Source organism: Belonocnema kinseyi, chromosome 4, assembly GCF_010883055.1.
Source record: "Belonocnema kinseyi isolate 2016_QV_RU_SX_M_011 chromosome 4, B_treatae_v1, whole genome shotgun sequence".
Taxonomy (NCBI): domain Eukaryota; kingdom Metazoa; phylum Arthropoda; class Insecta; order Hymenoptera; family Cynipidae; genus Belonocnema; species Belonocnema kinseyi.
In genome coordinates this window covers 53412144-53431831 of record NC_046660.1, presented here as the reverse complement: position 1 = coordinate 53431831, position 19688 = coordinate 53412144, and the positions used below count along the sequence as shown (strand labels likewise).

The 19688-nt window shown below is 27.2% G+C and overlaps 1 protein-coding gene across 1 annotated transcript in view; it reads right to left on the bottom strand.

Annotated features, from left to right (window-relative positions):
• The window catches only part of LOC117171345 (protein dimmed-like), an 82156-nt gene extending 63430 nt beyond the window's left edge, over positions 1-18726 (bottom strand). Inside the window, exons 1-2 of the mRNA XM_033358580.1 lie at positions 18487-18726; positions 15058-15490 (exon numbers count right to left, since the gene is read on the bottom strand). The gene's annotated coding sequence lies outside the window, so the exon portion shown is untranslated. The remainder of the gene's footprint in view (positions 1-15057; positions 15491-18486) is intronic.
• Positions 18727-19688: the final 962 nt, after the last annotated feature.

Sequence of the window (19688 nt, the reverse complement as noted above, 5' to 3'; positions counted from 1 at the left end):
TATTGTGCAATTTTTTCAAATATTTTTTGTCATGGGGGAAAACACGTCAGAAATATCAGAATCTGCAAGTGGTCGTTTAATTTTATAGACATCTTGTGTAATGATAGTGCTATATAAGAGACATATTGGAACCAAAGAATTTTTTTTATTTTCCAATTTTGGCAATATTGAATTTTTTGGTTCCATTTTTCTATAATTATCGATATTTTGTGAACCAATGATTGTATTTTAATGAAATTTAAAGGTATTAGAGATGAAATTATACATTTTGAAACTATAAAACTTTAAATAAAAAATTTCGAAATTTTGCGAGAAAGAAAGTTCGAAAAGCCCGAATGTTGTTACAAAAGTAGGAAGTTGCAATAAACAAATTATATTAGCAAACACAGCAAATTATAGATTGCTTATTTATAAAGGATATTTCAACAATAAAACTATTATCGGAAAAGTGATACTACATCATGAAAACATAATAATAAGAATTTTCCTTTCTAAATCTTCAAAATCGAACTACATTTAAGTGAGAAAAAATATTGAAAATTGCATCATTTTAGACTAAAAACATTCAAAATTAACCAATTTTTAATTGAAAATCTTCAAAATTTAACTATTAAAAAAAGTTCAAAATTACATACCTTTAAAATATATAATTTAAAAACTAAGTAATTTGCAATTCTATATTCCAAAAATAAAAGAATGTGCAATTGTATATCTTCAATATTGTTAAGATTTGAGTAATGCAAATTCGAAATTAAAATTTTTGTAATTCTGATGATTAACACTTTAAAAAAATTGTAGTTTGGAAAATTTAGTATTGAAAATTCTTTATTTTAAATCTTTCAAATCAACCAAATCTTAACAATTTGGATTTCTACATTTTAAAATATAAATCTGGAAAACTAAACAGTTTTTAATCATATATTTTCAGAATTCACGAATTTTTAATTTTAACTATTTAAAATAGTCGAACTTGATGTTGCGAATCCTTAAAATTGAAGTTTTTAATCGTGAAAATTTGCAATTAAAAACCTTGTAATTTTGATGGTCAGAATGTACCATTTTTTTAATTTAGAAGGCTTTGAATCAAACAGTATTGATTGTTCATCCACAAAATCATCGAAATTTAATAATTATTATTTATGCATGTTTAAAACTAAAGAATTTTCCATTATAAATTTTCAATATAAACTACATTTTCCAAATAAACATTCAACATTTCATCATTGTAAACTAAAGATATACCAAATTATTGAATTCCCAATAAGTCTTCATAGTTTATCTATTTAAAAAAAAGTTCAAAATTACGTACTTTTGAAATCTAAACCTTAAACAAAAAATGTTAAATTAAATACATTTTCAATATTCACGAATTTTCTAATGTAACTTCAAAATTGTTGAACTTACAGTAGGAAAAAGTATGACAATTTGAAATTAAAAATTATGTAATATTCTGATGATTAAAGTTTTATAACTTTTTAAAATTGGAAGATTTAAAATTAAAAAATCTTAATTTTTTATTTGTACATATTTAAAATTTAAAAATTTTCAATTGTAAATCTTCAAAATTGAACTATTTAAAAAATGTTATAAATTGGCATCTTTCTAAATTATACAGGATTAATGATTTTAAGCTATAAAGAGTCAAAATAAAACAAGGTGGCGAATTTACAATGGTAAATATATTAAAAATTGATCCGTTTTGAAAATTGAAAACATAAAAAAGATTAAGAATTTCAGAGAATTTCATTTTTTAAATTTCATTAAAGAAATAATTTTTCAACATATCTTTTATGTAATCATAAGTAACTTCAAAATAAAGAAACTAATTTTATGAGCCAAGCAAATTACTTTAAATCAAGAAATATTTGTTTTAATCGACGAAACTTTTCATTAACTGAGAGCCAATGAATTTTTTTTATTAAAAACAAATACTCTTGGAATAAAAGAATCTTTTTTCAGTCGGTTTGAATTTTAAGAACATCGTAGGACGATAAAAAATTCCAAGTTAACTTAATAATTTATTTCTTTGTTTCTTATTCCCGCTGGAATAACATCTTATATCTAAATAAAAGTAGTCTGTATATAGACGACCTAAACCACTTAAAATTAAAATGGTATCAAAGCTGATGTAGCTACTTTATTATTTGCTTTGTTTTATGATTATTAATTATATTTTATAGTACTTTAAATAGAGGCATATGTTTTTATTTTATCATTAAGTAATACAAACGTAAAAAATGTTATAAGCGCGCGCAGCGCGCTAATTGTGGTGTTTTTTCATTACTAGTACACATATCCAATTATCTTTAATTACGTTTCATTTTTTTTTATCTTTTGAAATTCTTTACCAAAGATTTTAGACATGTTCACTTCCTGTTTAATCCGTCCACTAATCTATAAAAGCAGATTACCAAACCTAAGGATATATGGGGTCTGTTCGAAAAATCCATCCTTAAGTATCCTTAAACTAATCTTTCAGAATATCTATTAACTGCTTCGTGGCATTCTGTGTTATTTGATCTACGCCTTGAAATTATTTTCCTTTTAGAGGATACTTAAATTTGGGAAGCAGCTAGAAATCACAGGGAGCTAGGTCAGGGTTGTCGAAGCTGTATAATGCAATGATAAAGTATTTAAGAGAATTTAAAGAATTTATTGTTTAAACAAATATATATCATAATTACTACACATACATTTGAAAAACTATTTTAGAGTGAAATTAGCATATACTTTTTAAAATTAGAGAGTTATTGCTACAGATCAGGTAATTCCAAAAAGTCAGGAAATGTCAGGGAAAACCTGATATAGTTAGGGAATTTTCGAAAAACTAAAGTTGAAATTATTTTTATTATTATGGTTAAACATCGCAACTTAATTGCTGGAAATTAATATCTTTTGGTTGAGGATTCAAACTATTTGGTTGAAAATTCATCTTTTTTTGCTTGAATTCAACTATTTTGGATATAAAATTAAAATCCTTTTTGGTTGGTATTTAAAATATCACGTTTTTCGTTGAGAATTTATCTTTTTTATCTGGAAGTGGAAGTGCATTGTTAAAAATTTATTTAATAGGTTGATGATTTGTCATTTTAGTTGACAAACCTTTTTTGTTGTTAAAAATGTAATTATTTTGTTAAAAATTATGTTTCTACTTGAAAATGAATTGTTTTAACCAAAAACTTAACTCGTAAATGTTTGGTTTAAAATTGATTTTTTTGAGTTGAGAATTCAAATATTTGGCTTAAAATTCTTTTATTCTAATGAAAATTCGAATTTTTTTGGAGATAATTTAAGCTTCTTAGTGACTAACTCCTCTTTTTGGTTGAAAATTCCTTCGAAAATTCAAATATTTGGTTCAAAATCCATGTAATTTGTTAAAAATTCGTCGATTTTTTTTTAGAAAATTCATCTTATTTGTTAAAAATTGAATTTTTTGTTTGCAATTAGTTCTTTCTTATTTAGAATCAATTTTTAAAATGAAAATGTATTCTTTTTTTAATTGAAAATTTATCTGTTTTAGATGAAAATTCAACTATTTGTTAAAAGTCCATTTATTTTTGGTAGAAGTCACTCTCATTAGTTGAAACTTCATCTTTTTGATGAAAAATTTGTTTCTCTATTTGAAAATTGAATTATTTTGTTGAGAATTCGTTTCTTTTTTTGATAAAAAATTTATTTTACTCGCTGAAAATGTAAGTATTTTGTTTTTGGCAGAAAATTTATCTTCTTAGTTAAAGATTTAGATTTTTAGCTGAAAATTCACTTTAACTATTACACTTTTTTTGGAAAATTTACCTTTTTTGATAGAAATGTAATCTTTTTCGATAAAAATGTTCTTTTTTATAGAAAACTGAACTATCCTATATTTGCTGAGAATTCACTTGTTAGGTTGAAAAAAAAATTACTTAAAAATTCTTTTTTTTACATAAAAAATTCATATTTTGGGTTGAAAATTGCACTGTTTAGCCAAAAATATATATTTTTTATGGAAAATTCATTGCTGTGATTAAAAAATAATTACCTTGGCTAAAAATACATTTCTTTTTAGTTGCAAATTAATTTTTATCAGTGAAGTTGTAACTATTTCATTCTTATTTAAAAATTGCAATTTTTATTTGAAAATTAATTAACTTTGCTGAAAGCCCTTTTTTTTGTTTAAAATGTAATAACTGCAAATTGAACTATTCTAATTTTGGTTTGTAAATTTATCGTAATTTTGTTATAAGAAAAAAAACTATTTGAAAGTTTGTTATTTTGTTTTTAAATATTTATTTTTCTAACATTTTTAAATTTTCCAATTTTGTTAAAAATGGATCTTTTTACGATGAAAATTCATGTACTTTGTTGAAAATAAGTCTTTATTTATACAAAATAATCTTCGGTTGAAAATTCAACGAACCATTTGGTTAAAAACTCATATTTTTGTTGAAGACTTATAATTTTAGTTAAAATATCATTTCCTAGGATCAAAATTTATCTTTTTGATTTGAAAACTCAACTAAAAAATGTTTAAAATGTATTTATAAGAACAAACTTTTTTTTGCATTAATATTCTTAACCCTTCAGGTGTATGGCTTGTCTTATGCCTAGAAAAATTTACAAATTGGCATATTGCAGCATCCCTAAATAAGGCACTATTTAATGCGAAACGTATGTTTCCTATTTCTTTGACTTATTTTACCATTTAAATAAGGCGCCATTTCCAATTTGACGCGATACATTTTCCCGCGAAATTTAAATAATGTAAATATTTTTAAGAAAGATTAAAAATACGATTTTTTAAACCCTAATTCAAAATGCTTATAAATGCTCATAAAATTCTCAAAGCACTCTTCAGAACACTAATTGTCGTGATAAAGGACACTTACTGCCACACCAAAACTGTTCAATTTTGGGGATATTAGTAATTTACAAAAATTGTAAAAACATGATGGACGAGAATCCAAATACTAATTTAATTATGCCAAAAAAGCTGTAACATAATTTATGAACGGCCCTTAACTGCGGTGTAAATGTAAAATATATTGCCTTGGACAACTCGTGTTACCACTTGTCAGATGCGCACATAAAATCTGCCAGGGGAAAGTAAATGCGACATGAGCGATAGTAATTCAATTATAAGAAGGACACGAAGTAAATATAGAAAGCCAGTGCAAGATTTTTTCTCTAAGTATTAATTTCTCCTATATAAAAAAAATTGATCCTGCTAGTCGAGTTTTAATGAATCTAATGTATGTAGAAGAATGATTAAACCTTTTGTTTCAAGAAGTCGACGAAAATGTCTGGAATTTATGTGGATAATTAATCGTTTCAGAGACAATTAATGAAAATTCATTCTGCACTGACCACGTTTTGATTAATTATTCGATTGAAGCAATTAAAGAGTCAAGTATTTCACACTTGTAGAAAACGATAATTAATACTTTTTTCTGTTTCGTAGTGCAGGTTATATACGGAGACAGACTTCACACTCTTTCTCCTATTTTCCACTTTTCACCCTGTTTTTAAGAAATTTTCCCTTTTTCAAATTTTTTCACTTGAATTTAAAAGGGATTATTAAATCGAATAAGAAAATCCAACAATTTTGGATTAAAAAGTCTCCTCTTATACTTTGGATGCGAATTCATCTCTTCTTTTTCGAGAACTCAACTATTTGGTTGGAAATTCAAGTATTTTTTTGAAAATCTAGCTACTTTCTTAAAAAGACATATTAGATAGAAAATTTATCTTTTTGGATTAAAAATGCAAATTTTTTTAAAACTTATAATTAAAAATGAATATTTAAAAAAAAATTGATACAAGAGCAGTGATCTACAATCGTAATATCAAGTATAATTTACTTTTTTTTTGTTTCAAAATTCGACCATTTGGTTGCAAATTCCTCTTAACAGGTTGAAAATTAACTATTTGATTACGAATTCTACTTTTTTTGCTGAAAAATTGTCACTTTTGCTTGAAAGTTCAACTATTTGGTTGGTACTTAATATTTATATTTCTATGCTTAAAATTAAATTCCTTTGTTGAAGATTCAACTTCCTTCTGAAAAAATTATCTTTTGGTATGCAAATTCAACTGTTTGGTTAAAAATCATTATTTGACTAGAAAATATTTTTTTGAAGAAACATCAAACATTTTGTTGACATTTTTTAATGAATAAATTTTTTCTGTTTTTGATTTAAATTAAAAATCTTTTGCAGTTAACAATTTAACTACATGGTTGAAATTTAACTGCTTTATTAAAATTAAATTTTTGTCTTCAAATATTCACATACATGATTGAAAATTCAACTATTTGGTAGAAAATTCATCCTCCTAGGTTGAGAATAAGTTTTTTTGAAAAATCATCTTTTTGTTGAAAAATTTAACTTTTTGGTTAAAATTATATCTTTTTTGGTTAGAAAGTAACTTTTTTAAACATTGGCCTTTTTAGCTTTAAAATGAAATAATTTGGTGGAAAATACAATTATTTAGTTAAACATAAACTATTTTGCTGATTTTTTTGCAGAAAATTAATTTTCGTTTTTGAAAATTCATCTTTTAAGTTGAAAGTTCAAATCTTTGGTTCATATTTGATCTACTTAAATATTTGTCTTTTTTTTGCACAAAAATAAATCTTGATTGAAAATTCATCTGTTTGATCGAAAATTCAAGAATTTTACTAAAAAATCCATCTATTGTGTTGAAAATGCAATATTTTTATTGAAAATTTTAGACTTTTGAAGCGTTTTTAAGTAAATTAGATATATAATAATACCTATATATTGAGAGTTATTTAAAATAATTTATTCTCCTATTTTTGGAAAAAATATCCTTATTTAAAACTGCTTCTTTTTTGGTTGAAAATTTGCATTTTTTGGGTTGAGCATCCAACGACTTTACTAAGTCATCTTTATTGTTATTAGTCATGTTTTCGGGTTACAAATTCTGATGCCTTCTAAAAAATTCGTCTTTTTAGCTAGAAAATCGAACTTTTTAGTTTAAAAGGCAACTGTTTTTGACTAAGGTTTAATCATTTTTTGTAAATACTAGTATTGGATAATTCGTCTCTTGCTTGAATATTCAACGATTTAGTTAAAAATTATCTTTTTCTTTAATTCAACTATTTATTTGAAATTTTACCTTAATTGTTCGAAACCTAACTTTTTAAAAATTTATCTTTCAAGTTTTTTTAAACATTAGACTTCTCAGCTTGAAATATTTTGTTAAAAATATATCTCTTTTGGTAGAAAGTTAGTATTTTTGGTTGAACATGAATTTTTTTAGATTAAGAATTCAAATATTTTGTTAAAAATTCATCCCTTTTGTTTAAACGTTTAACTATATTTGGCTGTAAATAAAACTATTTTGTTGGATTTTTTTAAAATTTAACTATTTGGTTAAAATTTCGTCTATTTTGTGAAAGTTAGTCTTTTTGGTGAAAAAATAATCTTCTTGATTGAAAATTCATCTTCTGATTGAAAATTCTTTTTTCGTTAAAAATGTTCTATTTTCTAGTTGAAAATTCAACTGTTATGAAACAAGGCAAATGCTTTTGGTTAAGGTTTAGTCTTTTTGTTTAAAAATTCGACTATTTGGTTGAAAATTCGACTATTTTCTTAAAAATTCAACTTTTCAAAAAAGTTTATTTCCTTTGTTTAAATCTTTCTGGATATAATTGAAAATTATTATTTTTTGTTTAATTTAACTATTTTGTTCAAAATTCTACGCTATTGCTTAAAAGTTTAACTATTTGGTTATAAATCAAACTATTATTTTGCAATTTCTTATTGAAAATTCAACTGTTTGTTTAAAAATGTATCTGTTATGTTGAAAAATGTTCTTTTTTGATAAAAAATAATCTTCTTGATTTAAAATTGATCTTTTTGATTAAATATGTAACTGTTCGGTTAAAAATTTCTCCATTTATTGAAAATGAAATTTAATTAAGTTTAATCTTTTTTTTAATTAAAGGATTTCATAAAAAATTTGACATTTTTTTAAAGTTCAACTATTTCGTTGTAAAACAAAATTTAAGAAATTTAGACTAGATTAAAATCCAAACTAAAAATCCTATTCAACGTTCAATAATCAAATTGATGCCAAATCCTGTTAAAAAAAAAAGAATCCAACGCCCATATTTGGACGTTGGATTTTTGTTTTGTTTTTTAACAGGAGTTTGTATTATTTCGTTGTAAATAAAACTGTTTAGCTAAAAATAATATTTTCACAAATTCCAACTGTTTCGTTTAAAATTCATCTTTATTGGTTCCAAATTACTTTTTTTCTCTAAAGTTTCTCCCTATAATTCCCCTACTTTCCCGAAAGATTACAATTTAGGCTTTAAAGTCTGAATAAACTTAATGGAATAATTGAAATTTATTGTCTGTCCGGATTTAATTTCAATGTATCTTCCTTTATCCTCTACGTAGGATTAAAGTATAAAAAGCGAGGAGAAAAAAAGTACTTAGAGGCGTTTAGGATTACGTGTCTAGCGAATTTAATGGCAAGTGAAGTGAAAGCTCACGGTTAGGAGGAAAACGTATTTTAGAAACTGCCATTAGAGCATTTACGGCGCAAAAACTAGGTGTAGCGCCCTAAATAAATTAGTGGGACGAAGAATCGCAGTTAAATTTGCGTTCGCCGTATGCGTTGCGCATCAAGCCGAAGAACTTTATGGTAATAACTCGAGGACGCAGGAGTGTCTATCCGGGGACGGTTACACGTCTGCCATTATGAAGCTTACTTTTTCGCAATCTCTTCACTCTCCATTTACCGCCATGAAAATCGACTAGCGATCTTTGAAATATCGAACTGAGCATGTGAGATTCATAAAAACTGGCGCTATCTCTCGACCGCGATTTACTGCCATTAACCTCTTAGCGGGCAAACCTCAGGCGCGCGCTCACGCTTAGACCATTCCGATTTGAAGAAAAACAGTTCCACCTTCCGCCTCGCGAAATAACTTTCGAAGTAATAACAACTGGGAGCAACGATAATTTTTTTCCGTGAAATTCTTGTGTTTTTAAGTGCCATTTTCAGGGTAGCCACTGCGGAGAAAACTACTCTTAAAAATACGAGTCTTTCGAGGATTACTTAAAATTACTCTGAATTGCATACGATTATTCTAAATGAAATAAATTTATTGTTGATTACTCTGCCTAAACTACACTAACGCGAATTTTCAACTAAATACATAAATTTTCAACTGAAAAAAAAGAATTTTAATCGAAGATATTATTCTGGACTAAAATTATTAATCTTTAACTTTAATAGTTTAACTTTCAGATAAAAAATAAAATATTTACAAAAAGAAATGATTTTTCAACAAAATAGTTCAATTTTCTACCAACGAGATGAATTTTCAAATAATAAGAAGAATCTTTAATAAAAAAAAACTTATTAACATCTTTGTTTAATTTCCTAAAACATAGATTAATTTTTAATCATAAGAAATAAATTCTCAGCGAAAAATGTTATAGTTTACAGTTCAACCAAAAATAATTTTTATTTTGAAATAAAAACATTTGGATTAGACCAAAAAGGGCAACTTTTCATCAAAATAGTTGAATGTTCAACATAAAACACTGAATTTTTAACATAAAAGTTGATTTTTCAACCAAAAAGGATACTTTTGAACATACATGTTTAATTTTCAAGAAAATAGACTAATGTTTAACCAAATAGTTTAATTTTCAACAAAAAAAAATAAATAAAAAAACGTGAATTTGCAACAAAAAAAGGTTTATTGTCAACCAAATAGTTTAATTTTTTAACATAGTAGTTCAATTTTTTACCGAAAGCCACGAATTTTTAACAGAACAAATGATTTTTGAACCAAAAAAATGAACCTCACATAATTTTTTACTTTTCTACAAAATAAATTAATTTTTAATCCAATAATTAAATTTTGAACCAAAATGATGAATCTTTTAGTAAAACAGTTAAAAATTCAATTAAAAAATTAAATTTTCATTTGAGAAATGGCGATTTTTCAACCAAATAGTTAAATTGTTAATTAATTTTTAACTATAAAAAATGAATTTTCCATGAAAAATGTAATACTTGATATTCAAATTAACACAGATTTTAATTATAAATTAAAAAGAGTTGACTTTAACCAAGAAAAAAAAAACTTTCAACAAAATAATTGAATGCTCAACCAAAACCACTAATTTCAAACGAAAAAGTTGACTTATCAACAAAAGTGTTTAATTTTCAACAAAGCATAAATTTTCAACCAGAAAGTTAAATTATGAACAAATTAGTTCAAATTTTAGTTAGAAAATAAATTTTTAACCACAAAACTAAAATGATGCATCTCCGTGCAAAAAATGAATTTTTAATAACCTTTTCTGTTAAAAAAAAGGAATTTTCAACTAAAAAGATTAATTTTCAAGCAAGAATAGTAATTATCTACCAAAGAAGGTGAATTTTTACCAAATACATGAATTTGCAAATAAAAAGGATTAATTTAAAATAAGAATTGAATAGTTGAATTTTCAGTTAAATAAATTATTTTTCATCCAAAAAGAAACGAATTTTTCATTAGATAGTTAATTTTTCCACCAAAATATTTTAATTTTCATACAAAAAAGACCATTTTTCAACAAAACTTTTAAGTTATCAACCAGTAGAATCTTTCCTGTCAAGGAAGGAACAAAATTCCAATCAAATTTTTAAATTTTCAACAAGAAAGTTTATTTTCAACAAAATATCGTAAATTAGGACCTTCTCATAAAGTTTAATTTAATTGGAGATCGTTGTTGTTTGACTTGACTTTACATATTAGCAAACTGCGCATTCGAAATAATTGTTATCTTCATGATTTGTTTATTTTGGTGAATAATAACTTTTTCAATGACTCTATTTTTTACACTACAATCTTTTTCTAGATGACATTAATAAATTTGCTTAACATCTGAGAGTTTTTAACGTATAAAATTATACTGGAAACATATTTAAAAGTATAAGGAAACAAAAACACAGAAAGTATATTTTTCAAATACTCGTTTTGTGTTTTTAAATTATTTCTTTTTATTTGCATACAAAAACGATTAGGATGGGGTTCTGTACTGGTGAAAACACATTTAAAAATTCTAATATACGCTTTTTAACTCTGTTGTTTATCTATTTTTTATTCTTTGATCTTCTTCAGTTTTTTATGCTACCTTAAAAAAAATTTTTAACACAAAAATGACTAGAAAAGTTGCTAAAGAAATGGCGCTACTGTTAGAGGGCACTTTCGTTCAATATTTATTAGATATATATATATATATATATATATATATACCTTTTTTATTAATTTTTTTCATTAAACGGTACTCGTTTAATAAAATAACTTTTTGCCTCAATTAAACTAAAAAAAACATTTGTTGATTTGAACAAAATTGCTTATAATTAATAAAAAATTTAGAATTTGAAGAGTATCACGTAAATAAGATGTAAATGCTACTTTTTCAAACACGTTTTATTAACTTCTCTAAAATTCCACCGCACATTGTGATGAAAATATTGACTTTCAAATTGTTCAAACCATTTTTATTCAAACAATTTGTTGAAATGTGCGAGATAGGAGAAAACTGAAAGAACCATTTAATTATTTGCAGGAAAATCGACTTAAGGTTTTTTCTTAACTTCTTGAAGCTTTTTACGCCTCTATACAAAATTTATTACAATGTCTTTTTAAATTAGGCTAAAAAATTCCACTTTTTAAAGACGATACTTCCTTCCTGGAGATAAAAATGAAAATGCTTCTTCAAATTCTAGAATTAGGTTTACAAACATTTTTTTCTAATTGTGATTTGGTTGCGGAAAAATCACCTATTTTAAAGGATATTTGTTTAAAAATCAGTTTTAAAATATAATTATCTATTTAAAATTGTGATACCTTAAAATGAAATTTTTATCCGCTGACCGATAATTTTTATCGATCCGCGTATAAACGTGTAGCTGAATACTGTTTCATGCAGCTGTCAAATTTATCTGGCGGCGGATAAATATTATTTTCGCCAGTATTAAAACGTTGCAACGTAACTTGTCTGAAGTTAGGATAAAAAAACTCGGATATTTTCTGTGATAATGTAATTTATCTTATGAATTAAAAAACAAGTAGTGGAGTCATCTCGCTAATATAAATATACTTTTCTTGTATTTTCGAAGAGCGCATAGTAAAAAAATAATACTTAAAATTGTAACACTTTCAAATTCTTTTGGATTAAATTCAGTAAAATTAATCTGTATTCAAGCAAAATATTATTTTTTTGATACAATGAAAATAAAATTTTAATCCAAATTTTGTTAAAGTTGTAACGCAGTAATAATTTTTTAACCTTTCAGCCTCTTTAAAATATTATCGTTGAATAAAAAAGATATACTCTCTTATTTTTTGGGTCAATTTTGATTTCATCGAAACAGATCATTTTTTAAATAAATAATTTTTTTATTTGAAAAATTCGATTTTTAATCTCTGTGCAAAGTCGATTTTAAAAATCGATGAAATTTTAATCTCGAAATTCCCGTAATTGGCTCACTTTCTTTAAATGAAACTTTGTTTACCCGCATTAGAAACTCAATATCTCGGTGGTGAGTTTCTATTTTTTATTGGAACTGAAAATTGCATTTTTTATCATAATCTGCAGTCGAGCTGCGGTTAGTGACACAGCGGCCTGTGTAAATTATTTCCAACTTCTACATTTAATTCCTCGAAATTGGATAACTTTTTTAAATGAAAATTTTGTGGCCTCAGGTCAATAACACTTTAGCTCGATACTGGATTTTTTTTCATTTTAATAGTTTTAAGTTCAGATAAATTTCACTGAATTTAGTCAAAATAACTTTTAAATTATAACCGTTTTACGTATTCCTTTTTACATTGTACACAGGGCTGCCACATACTTGAGTCACTTTTTTAATTAACCTTTTAGTAACATTTTTAAGAAAAAGTTACTAAATTCACTTTTGTAAGGAAAATGCCACTTTAGTCACTTTAATCTATCTAATTTTACATTTTATCTAAAAATAATAAATCTTTGTACGCATTTAATAATCTAGGTATTAAAATGCTTTTCAATATTAGACTACACAGTTCTTTTCAATTGAAAAGTCTAATATATAATATTTTTCTTTTAGAATTAGTTTTTCCTGGGTACAATTTTTGTTATTTGCACGGAAATTGAATTATTTTATTGAAAATTCCACTATAATGCTAAAACGTCATATTTTGTAGTTGGAAATTAAACTTCTTTATTCAGAATTTGTCATTTTCGTTAGAAAAATGATACTTTTTGAAGGAAAAATAAATTTTTAATCAAAAATTACCTTTTGTGTCAAAAATACAACTGTCTTATAAAAAATTCGTATTTTTGGCTTGGAAATGTAACCGTTTGGTTAAAAATGAAACTGTTTTTGGTTTTAGTTTAACTTTTTTTTCTTTGAGATTTCGACCATTTAATTAAAAATGTAACTATTTGGTTAAAAATCCAACTTTTTTGTTGAATATTTGTACCTTTTCATTGAAAGTGCAACTGTTTGGTTGAAAATTAAATTTTATGTTACAAATTTATCTTTTCGTGATGAAAGTCAAATTTGTTCTAAAAAATTCGACTTTTTATATTAAAAACTCTACTTTTTTGTTAAAAAATCGCCCTTTTGGTAGAAAATTAATTATTTTTTTTATTGAAAATAAAACTATGTATTTTTTTAAATTTAGCTGTCTCGGTTAAAAATGAACTTTCAAAATAAAAATCTATATCTTAGAGATTGAAAGTCAAAGATTTTCGAAAACATTTTCTTATGGTATAAAATTAACTTTTTTTTTTAAATTAAACACTTGAGTCAAAAGTCCAGTTTTCTTGGTCGAAAGTCGACTTTTTTACAGTTCATCTAAATTCTGGTAAAAGTTATATATATATATATATATACATATATGTTTTTTTTTAAATTAAAATAAACTAAAAAGTAAATTTTTGACTGAAGATTCATAATTTTAGTTGAAAGTTAAGTGATTAGATTGAATATTGAACTATTCTGTTAAAAATTCGTTTTTTATCATTAATTTTTTAACTGTGAATTTAACTACTCTTTTTTTATAAAAAATGTATCTTCTTTAGTAGCAATTTCAACTATTTGGTTGAAAATTCATGTACTTTGCTCAACATTCGTCTTTTTAGACAGAAAAAAATATTTTTGGTTACAAATGCAACTATTTAATTAAAAATTAATAATCTATTCTGGTTTGGAATTCAACTGCTTTGTTGAATATTTGTATTTTTTAGTTCCTATATTATCTTTTGCATATTTTGTCGAGAATATATCATTTTTGGTTGAAACTTTAACTACTTGGTTGAAAGTTGAATTACTATATAAAAAAAAACTAATTTTTTTTATTGAAGATTCATAAGTTTCGTTGAAAATTAATTTTTTTGTTTAAAAATGAATGGTTTTAACTGAAAACAAACCATTTCATTTTTGGTTAAATTTTTTTCTTCGTGGAGAATTGAATTATTTGGTTGAGAATTGATACGTTCTGTTAAGAAATTGTGCGTTTTCATTAAAAAATTAATATTTTTGATTAAAAATTTACCTATTTTTTGTTAAATTTCAAAAGGTTTACTTAGAAGATTTTCAGAAAATTTTAGGCTGTGAATACTGCAATATTGAAATTAAAAAACTTAATTTCATAAGTTTCTGGTTTTATAGTTCTAATTGTAAAGCATCAAGTTATCAACACAGAAGTTGAGTGTTAAATATTTATTTAGCTTGTAATTAAATTAATTAAAAATTTTCTGTTGTTGTAAAATTTATTCTATCAACTGTGAACTTGGTTTTCACCACCGAATTCCGGAATAGTATTTAATATATTTTTTTAAATTCAAGACGAGAAATTAAATGTGTAATGTAATCGAAAATTTTAATTAAATAGTGTTCCTGTTAGCTTCAGAGGTCTCTATTTTTTATGAAGAGTAATCACTTTTACTCACTCTTGAGCTTAAATTAGTCACTTTTTGACTTGTTTGAAGTACATTAGTCTGTGGCAGCGCCTGCAGACTGTACGGATTAAAACAAAATAGTTTAAATTACCTTAAGTTTTATTTGAAGTTTGCTGTGTGACGTGTATGGGTTGATGCACGTTCAGTTAGCTCGGGAAATCGTCCATCGAAAGATACTGAATCTTAAGATTAAAAACGTTCTGATTTCCTCGTTCAATGCTCTGTCCTCGCTCTCGATAAGGTCAGATGCTTCTCCGAGATCGCGATTGCATAAACGAAATTTTGACGCAAAATCACTGCACACTTAATTCCTTATCAGTTCTTCTTTCACAGTCTTTAGACACAGTTTCTAACGAAGGTATTGATTATTATTCACCAACTAATGTCCCCAAACAAGGACTGCAGTATCGAACGAAAAGTTCAATTCTTTATTTCAACACACGCATTATCCTCTTTATCCGATGTACTCTCTGTCGGCGCCTTAGGGACGAGATTGGCTGCATCTCAGCTGCGATTTCTCGTTTCTAAAAAAACAATCGTTTTGTGAGCTTAGCTGTCATTAATTCGGCAAGCTACCAGATTAAAGAAAACGAGAATTTCGACAATCTCAATTAAACACGTATTCGAGTGCAAGGTTCATGCTTGATTACCTCTATCAGGCGACAGCTTCGCGAAAACTTGATTACTTTGAAAATAAATCTGCATTAAGCACTCTCCAATTTGATCCATTATTTATTGTTTTTCGATAAGCATAATCTATTTGTGGGACAAAAGCCAACAAAACGCTTCGCCTGAGGGATATCGGGAGTTCCGATTAGATATTTTAGATCACCTCAGTCTTTAACAAAAAAAGTTTCTGATGCATTCTTCATTTAGAAACAGAGGAAAAGTCGCGTTCATAGTGAAGCACACTTTGTTTTCTTAATTAATGAGTGTCGTAGACTCGATATGAATTCATGAATGAAAAGAGATTCTCATGTATGAATCGCGGGAATCAGAAGTCTCCGGTTGCAGACAACTCGGCTGTGAATCCGCCTTTCGCTGCCTCGAGAAAATTAGAGTTTACAGAAAAAGATGTAGGAATCAGGAAATTAGTAACGACTGGATTGCGAAAAATATTTCAAATTATAGGACTCGATTCACTGATCTTTAAGATTAATTGTTCATGAAAATATCAGTATACCCGAATAAAAGTTTTGTAGCTTTATTTTATAAACAAGAATATTAGTGCTAGGCAAGTTTCTTATAAAATGTTCATCAGTTAATGAGAAACACCGACTCTTCAATTACTGGCTTTGAAAAGATGTTCATCAGATAATGATATACAATAAACGATGATCAATAGATGGACTAATCATTCTAGAAGCAAATAAGGAAAACTAGTGTCACTAATGTAGTTGCTTATAACTTAGAACTCGCCTACATTATAATTTGTTTATTTAGCATAATGAAGCTTGGAGAGTCAAGAATTGAACGATTTGACGTGAAGTGACTCTCACTGTCGAACATAAATCATTTGAAGACTTTAGAACGACAAGTGGATAACTGTCATTCTTTTTATTGAATTATCTACTTCTCACTTAGACTTTCTTCTGTTTTGTTTCTCGAACAGGAAAAGTATGTTATAAGGAAAATTTTTAATTTACTGTAATAACATGGTATGAATGCGACAATTTTAAGATGTCAAAAAAAAACAAGTAATATTTTTACTTCGTTTGTTTTTCTTTTCACAATCATGCTACGGAAGTTATATAAACTTGTGTTACCTGTTCAAACAGTTTTTAATCAGTAGCAACAAAAAGTGTCACAGCTACCTAGTTCTTAGACAGTTCTATACCATGAATAAGCAATTTACTACTTTCATTTGATATAAGAAAATCAATATTTTATGAAATACGAAATTAATTTCTCGGTATATTTGATAAATTACTCCTCGATAAAAATTGTACTTCGTTCGTACCATATCTCCAAAATAAAAATGACTTGAATCTTTCTGAATAACGAAATACAGGTTCTTATAAATCTTTTGCATTTAGAGAAGGAGCGGTTTCTCTAATTGTAGAATGTGATATCATAAAGATAATACAATTAAAAATTGTGGAGTTGATGCCATAGCAACCTGTTCGAAAAGAAGGATATAGAGGCAGTGAAACTCGAGCGAATTTCTCTTACATTCGATAAAAATCGCCCTCTTATTTGTCTTCCTGTTTGCAAGCACCGATACTCTTATTTTCATTTTCCATGCTCTACCATTCCCTACAAATCGACCAATTTATTCCACTCAAGAAGTAATCAACTTTTTTCAATTTCGGGTGACAATAAATCAGAATTTCTCTTGAAATATATCTCTCCTTAAAGATTGCCTTTTACGTAAGGACTTGATCAAACTGGATTAGATTATACAGGAGATACGAAAAATCGATGCATTCTTAGCGAATTGTTTGTATGCGATTATCATTACATCACAGTGCTCGTTTACTCTTAAATACTGTCATTTACTCTAATCACTCAGGAAAGACTGCACTGTGAAATCAGAAAAGATGTTTCAAGAATGAATTCAGAATTTACACTACAAAGTTAGAACTTTTATTTTTGAATTTGGCAAATAACAATTTTGGATTTAGCTCGGAATAATTGAGTTTTTATTCTATTGAAATATGAAAGATTGAAGTTTAAATGGGTGAATTATTCAGGATGATTCGTTTCGATCGTCGCGTTTTTAGCACGGTAAAGTGAATACATTAATTCTAGCCGTGATGTTAGTTATTTGCTCGGAGAAAGTGACTGTGTGCGAGAAATTTGTAATCCGGGTTCTCTGACAATGGCTGATCGAAGCAGCCAGATTGAAATCCAGTGTTTGGAATGTCAAAGGATCATTGAACGGCTCTCGAGAAAATCGAAAACGATAACTTGCAACACCAATAGACCAGAATTGTTTAGCTTGATAATTCTTCTTCGGATGATAGCTGTTCACTAAACAGTTTAGCACTAAGATTGCGATGGGGATTCCCCGGATTGCGCGAATCCCATCGGCTATCTCAGTAAAAATACCCAACCTGTTTTACCGCATCTCGAATTCCCTCAAATATCAATTATCTCCACAGAATGTGGACAAGTTTAAAAATGCAAAGAAAAGAAGTTGGAAGAACGTCATGGGTTTTTACTAAACCTGTACAAGTTTCTCTTCCCTTTGAAATTTATGTAAATAAGACTTTGAAGATTGGTAGTTATTAAGAGTAAATGGAAACGCAATTTCACTTGAATAAAAGTAATTATTTCCGCGGAAGATTGAAGCTACTTCTTGTCAACCGAGCACATCTTTCCTCTAGACCATCTTTTTGAAAGGCATAGCCTCTTTAGTGTAATTTTTCAAGTTCGGAAGAAAATTGGACTTGCGAACCACTAAATTCCCCACTATATATGAATTCTTTGATGTTAGTTGGTTGTTTGGATGTCTTTTAATTCTCGAATTCTTTGATCTGAGGAATGTTGGTAGGCTCTCGGTTCGTTTTTGACGTACCGTTAATTGTGCAGTTTCCGTTCGACTTTTAAGCCGATTTTATGTTTTCTGCGTGGTTGGTAATTAAGCACAAAATTCCTTTGAGGTTGGGGTTTGTCCTTGGGGTAAATGCAGAAGGGGTAAATTTGAAACGACGAAACGAAGGCACTTTGAAACACTTTAGATTGACGCGACGTGGCCGCCACCGGTTTACTGGATCAATGTGTTTCGAACGAATACGAGCGGGTCTCAGCTGACCGAGCGCCCGATACGGACTGACTATAACTGTAAACGACTACTTGTTGCGGGTATTCCCCTGCAATCCCCCCGAGCTACTCCACCATCACCCACTAGGTTGAATCCCCTCCAACAGAGAATACTCCATCCGTGTATAACCCCTCCAAACCAGTCCATTGCCACCTCCGGGTCCACCTGTGTTTCCCCTAATGCGTTTCTGATCTGGTTCCACCTGTAACTTCGGCCAGAAGCATGGGAATATAATTTCTGCATTTACTTTTTTCCTTTGGCATAGCGTTTTAAGTGCATTTTTTACTTGAGGTATAAGCTAGTGGAATCTGGGGAATGCGGGGAGGTCGTGTCCCAGTTATACAAACATGGAAAAGGATTTCAAATATTTTGTATGATTTAAGAAATTAAATTGAAGTTTGGAGCATTTATGTGAAACGAAAAATAAAAAACAGTTTTTGCTGAGTTTGTAGCAGGGTGGTCCAAAAGTGGCGCAAGTCCAGTGAAATTTAATGAGCATTTCCCAACTGAAAAAAATTTGTTTTTGTAAATTTTATTTAGGATCGTGAATATTAGTTGTACCGAGTTGACTCTTAGCATTTTTCTTCACAATTAATTATGGAACACAAATAAGAAATTACTTTTTAAATTTCACCCCCATCTGTTTTATAGGGTCCCAAAAAAACCCATGAGTGACATATTGGGATGTGCAAAATGTCGTCGTTACATATTATTTTTTGATGTTTCTATTAGTACAATTTGTTGAAATGTATCAAATATTACTTTATACTGATAATTATATATTTAAATAAATAGTGTACATCGTTTATTATTGTTTATAGCAATTTTCTCTTAGAATATAGAGTTCGAAAGTCGCGTTTTTTCTGAATTGTTTAACTTCCTTTCAACTTTACAGTTGAACAGAGGCAATAATCAATTCACATTAAAAAAATATTTGTTTAAACAATGTATTACTA